This window comes from Varroa destructor, unplaced genomic scaffold (genome assembly GCF_002443255.2).
Source record: "Varroa destructor unplaced genomic scaffold, Vdes_3.0 BEIS01000001.1, whole genome shotgun sequence".
Taxonomy (NCBI): domain Eukaryota; kingdom Metazoa; phylum Arthropoda; class Arachnida; order Mesostigmata; family Varroidae; genus Varroa; species Varroa destructor.
In genome coordinates, this window is record NW_019211454.1 from 24,302,328 (window position 1) to 24,312,799 (window position 10,472).

The following is a 10,472-nucleotide window of genomic DNA, read 5'->3' on the forward strand; positions in this document are numbered from 1 at the left end:
TATATATATTACAGAAGTACGGAGAAAACTAAACCATTGGCCCTGTTTTGGGTTAGTTAAGGCTAAGTATGGCTAAATATCAGTAGCTTCATACTGGAATTACAACGACGGTTGATTTATGTACTACGGACAAATGTAGGAATTTATAGTAGCTGCCAAGGACATTGCAGACGATTCATAACACGTCAACAAAATGATACGATTCCTTCAAGTGAAATCATCATTCAGTAGTTGGATTTGTCGCAGAGTGACGCGTGCGATGGTCGTAGGAGCCAGCGTATTACGACAGTTGCCTAAAAGCCAGTTGTCAGGTGGCACTTATTCGTTAGACGTTGCTACGCAGTGATTATTTGAAGGATCTTTTCTAAGCTGGTATATAACGTTAGGCTTACCAACAGCAGAGGAAGCACGTAATTAGTGTGCTAAATAAATGATTGATGAAGACAATCGTGATTGTTTACGACAACTCACTTAACAGGATGAACTTTTGGGAGCAAACGGTTGACGGACCGATCAGGAAATATGGGATAAAACTTGTGGGCAAGTAACGTTATATTAACGGGCCTCATAATACAGGCATATTAACGGCTAGAATATGGCCGTATTAGTAGGAGTTGGAGCTATAATTAATACAATATAGTAATAATTTCTACGTAATTATGAGCTGAAACAGTATAGACTTGGCATGTTGTTAATATCTGTACATAGTACAGTGTTGTTATGTCCATAGCAGTATATAATTTTTTTGTTTAAATTAATTGTCATTTCCGAACTAGTAATTATTGTCATATACGTTTGCCTGTAGTTACAATTATACGCTGTTTTTGTCGAGTAATCGCTCGCAAATCTATATATTGCTCATCGCTTCGACAGGTGCTTATTCCAGTACATTGATCTGATTGTGTGAGCTCGTTCTCCATGATGTCAATCATTTGTTTGGATTCAGGCCTGTGCAATTTTCGTACTTGATGACCCTCTTTAAAGCAATTCACGATGTGCCAATAGCTACCTCAAGGTATGGATGGTTGCGGGCGGTTACCATCTAAGATTCATTCGATGGAAACCCAAACCTAACGCCGCCAAAGAGCGCAATACAATGCTCTTCAAAATGTGCTTGTTCACCCGAACCATAACTTTTTCCGATAACAATGCTTGACAAATTTGCTTAAAGCGCGGTTGTCATCGTTGAACCAAGCAGCCCATTCGATGTATTCATTGTTTACATGATACGTCGTTGTCAATCACGTGCTGGCCATGCATGTAGATACGTTCAAGCCGCGGTCGGCCCAGTGCCACATATGCGTACATCCGTAGTAGTAGTTTTACGAGCTACTGTTTTCGCTTCCAATAAAACCAGGTGAGCAAGCGCAACTTTACGATGGTCTGACATTCAGAGCAGAAGAAATGACAAAATAGTAAAACTTCAGATAGATATGTGGAGATCAACCCTTTGTAGCTGGTGTAAGCCTGACAAATAAGCCCCAAAATCCCTCTCGTGTTTCGAATCAAACTTGCATATGCAAGCAAGCATAACCTATCCATTCTCCAACGAGAAACGATATGATACTCGTCTTGCCTCTCAATACGTGTTCCAATAAGTGGCTGGAACCTATCGCCTGTTCCCTTCCTCTACGATCTCCAACTATATATGTATATAAATTCAACATCCTGGAAGCATTGCGAGCTAGCTACTGCGTCACAGTTGCTCATTATATTCCGTGTCTCCCCTCGTTTAGCTATTGCACATCATGTCGTTATTGTCACGGCGAGTCACGCACGCTCGTCTTAGCTTTTTTTGTTTTTAGTCTCGTTTAAATAAACGCTTGTTATTGCACGCGGTTTGGACGTGTTGTGCGCTTCCACTGCAGAAACGGTATGACGCTGGGGGTAGCGCACGAGGGCTCATCGCTGTCTTTGTAATCTCACAGTGTGGGGTAAGATTTTTATTAGGTCAAAAGGAGGAAAAGTAGCGCATGCATCTCATTGTCAAGCCTAGCGTACACCCACCACTAGGACTACCGCAGTGATTTCTAACTGATGGAGCATACTTTCTCTACATTTCAACCGGTGTTTCACTATCAGCCATATCTTCCTTATAACATTATACGATCTGCAATGAAAATTGTTAGTGTGTGATGGGTTGCGCTGCAACGCTTCATACGCGCTCTTTAGAATGACAATGATGTAAATGTAAAAGTATTTTTATAAATATTAGATTAAGTGCCTAGTTAAGTGATCAAGGTTGCCTAAAATTGCCGCCTTGCATATCAGAGGTTATCCTTACAAAGAGTTAGCTGGCATAAGTCTAGATAAAAGATTGAGTGGAAGGTTTCATTGATAGAAACATATAACAAGAGAACGTTCGAAATAAGATCGTGAAAAGCACTCACAACTGCAGTCATCACTTTAGATAATTTATAAAGGGTTTAGCATCTATTTTCTGCGAACTGTTTGTTAGAAGTATAGCTGCAAAGATTATAGTTTGAATTGCAAAACACTGTGTTGGTTTTTATCTTACTGGTGGATATTTATAAAATGACTCAGTAAGCATTTGTGTAATATGGTTGACTTAAATACCCCTACATATATTTTTCGTATAATTTTTCATCTACTTAGATTTTTTTTGACGCCATTATGAATTTTAGTTTCTGCAACATTACGCTACTTTGATCATTTGTTATTAAAAAAAAACGCGCATTCACTAAAGAACAGAGTCTGTTATTTTCATCAGCAACTCGTCTAAAAAACAAGTTAGTATTTGAAGAATGCAATATTGGTCGTGGAAGATATACGTTAACGTAAAGTGTGTCCTTCGAACAGAAAAGTTATTATTGATCAAAAACCTTAAGAGGACCGTTTCTGCAAGTCCTATCTTTCAACGCGTCTCCTAGCACAATGTTTTCGAGCGAACCGTTGTTTAGTCTACCTAAGAAAGCCTAGAGTCAACAGGATCGTACTTATCTATTTCCAGTTATTGATGTCCAATAATAGTAAATATGCAGAAACAGTGAATTTTTAGGCATTTTTAGGTATGAATTTATAAGCTTGTCTGTCCGAAAAGTTCAATAAAGTATTCATCAATATAGTGAAACACATTGAAATAATAAATTCGGTTATTTTTCGGAGAGGGATTATACTGAAGTTGCGATGTAGTGTTAGTCCGTTCAGTTTTGCTGGCGGGGACAATACGTTTTTCCTCAGACTCGCTTGGTACTACATCATATGTAACAGCGCCAACAACAGAGATCTTCCTACAAAAAGTCAAGCGAATCTCGTCGCCGAATCCATAAAGCCGCCTATATCTAGGTAGTAAGCGATTCTCCCAACATGTGGATGATCTTCAATTAAGACATCTGCTTCTATGGTCCACTTATAATCCTTGAATGTTTCTCTGTCATTCTCTTCCTAGCTCGAGTTGTATATCGTCTTCTGCGGTCACAAACCCATTCCAGGTTGCCTTTATTCCTACAAAAAAATTTAATCTACAAGATAGAATTTCACCAGAACACGTTGGTCCTACCCTGACAGCGACGGTTGTGCTTCTGTTAACCTGACAAGTGACATATGTTTGGTACGTCGTGTCTACTGACGATACATCACCGAGCATGCTAGGGCCCACAGACCACGGACGTAAGATACGTGCTCACGCGGCTACGCCCGTCTTCCCGGGCACGTTGTAAAGAAATGTTCGATTAGATACACAATTGTGTGCAAGTAAAGAAAAGACAGAATCGGCCTCGAATTTCAGGCTATCACGTGACACAGGAACAGCAGTGAGCATGTTCGGTTAACAATGCTCATCTAGTCAGCCTTTTGTTTTAGAGTACTGCCGCAGGCAACCCGAAAGGCACCCATAGGGAGATCAAGGCATACGTGATCCCTGCAGAGGCTTTTGACTCCGAGTGGAGGAAAAACGTTTATGCATAAATACTGGCAATTTATAACAAAGCCGAACTGTTGGATGCTGATGCTACATGCTATAGCATAGGTATTATACCAGCAAAAAAACGTTTGTTTTAGCGAAAGCGGAACCCAACAGTCATGCTCCATAAACGATATATTCTTAAAGTAAAACTACTGAATAACCAAAAACGTGCCTCTTCTAGAAATGCTTTCGTATGCTTATTGAGTGTACCGTAAATAATTTTGTAAAAACATTATTATTTCATCCACTCTCATGATGCAGCACGATAAATTTTTACGTCGGATAAATTTTAATTCCCCTGAGATCTCGCTCACGAATGTATAAATACAACGCAGCAGAAAAGTTTCTTAACTAAGCATTATGGATTCTAGTTCAAATAACGTAGCTATATTGAGACTCTTCCGTTACTGATAGCCCTTTGATGAAGACATTGGGTATATCTCATAGACGGAAAAAACTTGGCCAATAATTATTCTGGTAGTGACCGATTCTTCTTTTAGAACATCGTTTCTCCTTAAAACTTTCTTTATTTAAAACACCATGGATTTGGATGACTTCGAACACGTTCAAAGGTTTCCGTTCAGTTTCTATAGGATAAAACTCTCTTGTCGCAGAAGGTATGGCTATATATGATGAGGTCAGAAATATAAGCAATTGAGGTTATTCAAAGTCAAACGGAGTGTCTGTCGCAGGAAACCACCACAGTCAACAGTATTCACCTGAATCAAATGGGGGTACCACTTAACTTCGGCGGTAAAAGACCGCAGTACTTTACATTTAAGTTTATCAAAAAGATGTATTTTTTTTACCATAACCCCAATTTTTCTAAGCGCCTTGCCTTTGCTATACTCCTAGTCCGTCAAACCAAACATGCAAAAACGACTGGAGCCGTCCTTAAGATGGCACATATGTTACGCGCTTAGTTAGCTTTCTTGGGCGTAATGTAACGATCAATTCCCAATCCGCATTGGTAAGCGATTATAAAACAGGTGAAGTGTTTGTATACAATTTCAAGGTAAGTCAAATAGGGTAAGTTAACCTAAACGGATCACTCAATCTTCTATCGCCAATTTTCTAAGTCATCTGAATTGATTATAAGCTCTCTAAATGGGTATTCGGTAGGCAATTTAAAATCTTTAGAAACTACTTTTCAAGTTGTAAGTAACGATACTATTTGACGATTCTGGTACACCGTGCGCAGACGCCTGTTTTAAAACTATCTCGTACTTCATCAGTTGTTTATTTGTCGTTGACCTCCGACTTATCTAGGATAAACGAGGTCGTGAATAACAACCGAACCCTAATGCTAAGGTGATATGCTTTTTGAAGTTCACACATATTTAAAAACTGCGAAAGACACCTAAAAGTCACTTACTTCATATTGCGATCTGATCTCTGCCATATTCCGGACATGACTCGATGGAAACATTAATCGATGAATTGCCAGAGATATAGAAGTGACAGTTGAACATATTGGGCATACACAGTGGAGCATGCAATTTCTGTTTGTTTGTTTGTTTCAAATCACAGATTATACATACACGTAATAAGGCAATTATAACGTTATATGAAAGTTTATCGAATCAAAGTGACCAGAATCGCTTCTTAACATATTCAACATAAGCTCTGCTATACAATAATAATTTCGCACCTGTCGAGCTTATTTTGGTCTTAAGAATTACTGAAGCATGCAAATGCGTCCTTAGTAGGCTCATTTTGGACAGTATGCCATAGAGAGCCTGGTCGGGTAGATTGCCTCGTATTAGAGTTCGAGAGGCAAAAAAATATTTTTATCAACGACAACTTCTTCTAGCTTTTACAGTCCACTATAAATACATTGTAAAGCTCACACTTTAAATGAAACTAAAGCCTTATAGAAATGTGTTGCTAATTAATATTAACCTCATTGAATTAATATAATCAATCAAATAGCGAGCTTGTGGAAAAAGGAATATAGATTTGTAAAAAAAATTCAGGTGAAAAATGTAGTGCCAAAATAATGCAGGATAATTGTTAAATGATAAAGGGAATATCAATAAAATGTTCTTAATGAATCACATTCATTTGCTATTGAGGGGATAGTTTCGATCGTAACAGCAAAAAGCTGATATGGCAGTCTCTTCGCTGAGTTAAACAAGGCTTGATTACAACTGGAGTTTCTATTAGGAATCGTTTTCATTAAAAAGGAATAATGCTTAAATCATTTGGCCGTTACCATTATCGTTGAAGTAATTATCGTATCGTTATTAGCATAACTTCATTCAGAAGCGGCACTAGCTCCCTCTGTGGCACAACAGCGAAACATGAACTATCAATCGATGGCGAATCCTCACTAGTTGCCGGAAGCTCCGGATGGTGGCGCCACCTGAACTAAAATGCACTGCTTAAACAAAAACCTGTACTGCAATGAACACAGCTTGCTGTGTCTTTGAGCATTTGTCCGAGCTGCTTCATAAGCGTTATGTAGCTCTGAAAACAACTGAGGAGTCTGGATACTCTACCATAACTAGATGCCCATTCCTTAAGACTTAGACTTTCTTTTTTCCAGAGCGCATCGTTGTGCCTGTGTGTGGCAATTGCAGCTGTCGGTGACAGCGCTTTTTTCGTCTTTCGGAGACTTCCACCCCTACTGGGCGAATTGCGCAAGGCCACAGAAGTTCGGACGCTATCGCTGCACGCAGAAGCCTGGTTGGACGGCTGCCAAAGATGGCGAGACCGCATAAAGAATGTCCGCGATGGTCGTTGTCCTCGACAAGTTAATAAAGATAATGTTAATCAGGGCGAACTATAGCTCTGTCTATGTCTCATCCGGTAGGGGCAGGAGAGCTTATGGAAAAATAGACGCGCGAACCCGGCTGTTGTGTAGAGGGGAACTCGGCAGCTTCCTGGAACCGCAGACCACCTTGACTCGACGACTGCCGGGTGCCAGCGCAGGCTTGCTTCGGTACTGCAACTAATACTACGATGACTAACACTAGCTTCTGCCTCGGCGGAGATTGCAGTCGACCGGCCGAAGGCTATCCATCAGGGAATATTAAGAGAAGGATGGTGGCTTCTAGTAACAGTTGCTGGTGAGAGCTTTGCCGGCGGCCTGGCCGGGTGAAATCGGCCACTGCTACGAGTATCGCAGCTATCACCGAAGCTGCCACCGCTGCCATCGAGAACGTCGCACTACAAAGGAGACGGCCGCCACGATGCGCAAGCCACGGAAGACAAGAACATCGACGAAAAGAAAGTAGATAAGGTAGCAGAAAGCAAAAGACAGAAAAAGATGAGGAGGAGTCCTGTTTGTTCCTTTTTTCTTTTTTTTTGGTTTCAACCTCTCCCGCCCAGTCGAGTTACTCTTGTGGCTTTTTTGTCCTGCTCTTTCCTGTCCATCCTGCACAAGGCGGTCTCTTAACCTGTGTGCTTGTACATGTGTATATACTATTTTTCTTTTACGGCGGGAGATACAGGCAGCGCCGGGGGCAAAGAGAGCTTCAGTCCCGATTGCGGAAAGTATTCTTGCGTGCTTTTATCACAGCAAGATGATACCCTCTGTGGCCTGGCTTTACCCCTATTTCCGTCCCCATGTTTTATCTCCTTTTAGGAATGACCTTTGTTGGCGTACGCACGCGTCTAAAAAGATGATTCTGTAAAATATATCGACAGCACGTCTGTATATACGATCTTTGGTTCGTCGCTTGTTTACACTTGCTTTTAATTATTCTGCATTTTGCCGTGAATCCCACGTAGTTACTCTGTTATACGAGCGGCGTGCCAGAAACTGACGACAGGATTGAGAATCTGTCATCAGCATTTCCTCTCATCCTCTTGCGGCGACAGTTGTCGTTCAGTTTCAATCGACACTTCAAGGCGAAAAACTCAGTAGGGTTGACCCGCGTCGCATATGAAACGAATCCTGCTTAATGCTATCTATGTGCATAATCAATCTTCACCTAACCCAGCCTAAGCTAGGTGAACATAGAAAGTCCCGAATAGTATTATACATTTATCAGTACTGGCAACTGCGTGACCGGTGATCAAATTGCATTAGTTATTGCTGGTACGCATGGATACTTCTACACGAAACAATTTTCTAAACGAACGAATCAACCCTTGCCGTGTCGTATTGAATTATAACTTAAACACTGATATACTTTTGTACAAATCGGAGAAAATACTCCTCAGGTAAATGTGTACCGAAATGGTTAGCATAAGGCACATATACGGACGCACGATAGAGTTGGAAACCATATCTATTCAATCCATGCTACACATGCGTATTCATTGGGGCCACACATTTGACGAGGTATAAATTATGCTCTGAAAAATATATGAACCACAAGTATCACATATAGGACAATGATATGTTTCAAGATTATTCTTATTAGTTCGAAAATATATGGGGATTTTTTAATTGAAATTTACGTTTGTTTGATTTATTTCCGTAATTGCTGTATTGCAGCAGGCTATTTGTGTGTCGTCCGTGTAAACCTAAAGCCTATTGAATAAGAAGTTTGCGGTTTTCATTTCATAATGTTATCAGGTCTATGTAGGAAGATATTTAGGCAAACATAATATCCTACAATGACAACCGCGCGACAGGAACCTAGTTAAGAAACAGGGGGATATACGTACGGTTTACGATAAGAATGTATTTAATGAAAATGTCATCCTCGAAAACATAAGTTCCGGTTTGTGTCTCACTGTTTGAGAAAGCTACGCTTTATAAAGTCGAAAAGAGGTCATAATAAGATTCAACGATTGACGCTGTAGGAGCTCAAGTGAAATTTAATTTCATGACAGTAAATTAAACTATTTACTAATGATGGGCCTTTAGGTAAGTATAAGGCTCACAACCGTAAACGTACCAGTTGATTTGAATAATGAATTACCAGTTTTGTAATTAGTATGTACATCAATAAGATCGTTACTCTCATAATTTAATAGAATGTGTGGCGGATTGGTACACCTGTCTAAAAAAAGGCAAGAGTACGATTGGGGTGGGGGGTGGGGGGGAGTTGTGCGACTATGAAAATCTGGGTAACTTTGCCAGGAAAGTCAATATCGCGCGGGTATCAACAGAACTCGCGGCTGCATGCGATGGCTGTGGCGGCCGTCGCGCCGTTCTGGGTCTCGCTGTCGTACGCTTGACAACTGAAGTTCCAGGCGTCCCTTTAGTGTCGCGAACAGAAGCCTAAATTGAAGTGAAATCTCTTTTTCTAATAAAATCTCTTGAATTTTCTTCTCTACTTCTACCACTTTATTATCACGCTATCATTCCGTTATACTTTGCAGTACACAAAACCAGTATAGTTGTATCACCGATTTCCAATAACTTCGGCAATCACACGTTCTACTCTTACGCATACAGTATACTCATTTTTGTACAACGTTCGAAGCATGTTTATTATTTAAATCCTGATTCGCGTTTCTGTGCCTAAATCTGGATTTTTCCCGTATTTTATATTATACATATGCTCTGTTTATTAGGAATTTTACAATAAGATGTATATATAACACTCGAAGGTTATGCAATAGAAAATGCCCCAGTAACCGATTAAGCTTCCATACAAACCAACGCTAAACTTACCGTCAGTGCTCAATCTAATAGCTTGTAATTTTTTCTTAAAAGGTCATATACCTGAACGCTATCACATCCCCATCAAATTTTAGATCACTGAAAATATATCTTAAATTATAAAGACTATAATTTTTCTTAGAGATCGAGCACAGTTGGAATAGGTATTCGGGTACGAGAGGTGGCCGAAGTGTTGGTAGGTTTATCATGATCTGCACCTTGAATAGCAAAAACGTTTATCGTGTCTGTCTACAGCATCAGTCAATAACTGTAGTTAAAACTTGCTAGACATTTTCAGCATAAATAGAGGTCGCCTAGCTATAGAATATATTCTTATTAACTACTACTTGCTGTCACCGATCGGCCATACTGACAATTCATCTCAATCCTAACATTAATGACCACGCTTTATACTTTACAAGGTATCTCTGCATAGAATGTATAACCTATATTATACATTTCGTAATCAAATCTGTCCGTAAGAAAAATAGCTATCCAATATAAATTTTGATCTTGAACATAATTGAGCTAATATAAGCAAAAAAATGACCAAATGTTGAAATAAAAGGAATAAATCTATGACGACACTGAGAAAAGCAGGTCTTATTAAAGGTCAATTTTTGACCTGTAGGACATCGAACCAATGGGTACATACTTGCCGGCATTGTTAACACGAAGCAACGAAGGCGCCGAATTGTTTTGCATATTGGAGGAAGTAAGTTTCTTTACATAAATGTCTATTGGAATCACTTCTTGTCGCGTGGCACTTTTTTTGTTTCGTGGCGATGTCCCTGTAGGACGTCAATTCGGTTTACTAGATCTAAGTAGGTAGTAGGCGTTCGCTAGTCTGCAAGGTTGGCAAACAAGATGGATGGCAAATGTAGCCCTAAAGCCTTAAGAGGCTGCGCTTTGGGAAGAAGAAACGACCTTCCTGCCTCCGCTGGTGCCGCTGCAGGAGAGGAAATATCGAGGTGTCATGGTACT

The 10,472-nt window shown here is 40.0% G+C and overlaps 1 long non-coding RNA gene across 3 annotated transcripts in view; it reads left to right on the plus strand.

Annotated features, from left to right (window-relative positions):
* The window catches only part of LOC111251335 (uncharacterized), a 44,066-nt gene extending 34,907 nt beyond the window's left edge, over nt 1–9,159 (plus strand). For all 3 annotated transcript variants that reach the window (XR_015319538.1, XR_015319532.1, XR_015319533.1), the window contains one exon: nt 6,474–9,159. This is a non-coding gene — a long non-coding RNA (uncharacterized LOC111251335). The remainder of the gene's footprint in view (nt 1–6,473) is intronic.
* Nucleotides 9,160–10,472: the final 1,313 nt, after the last annotated feature.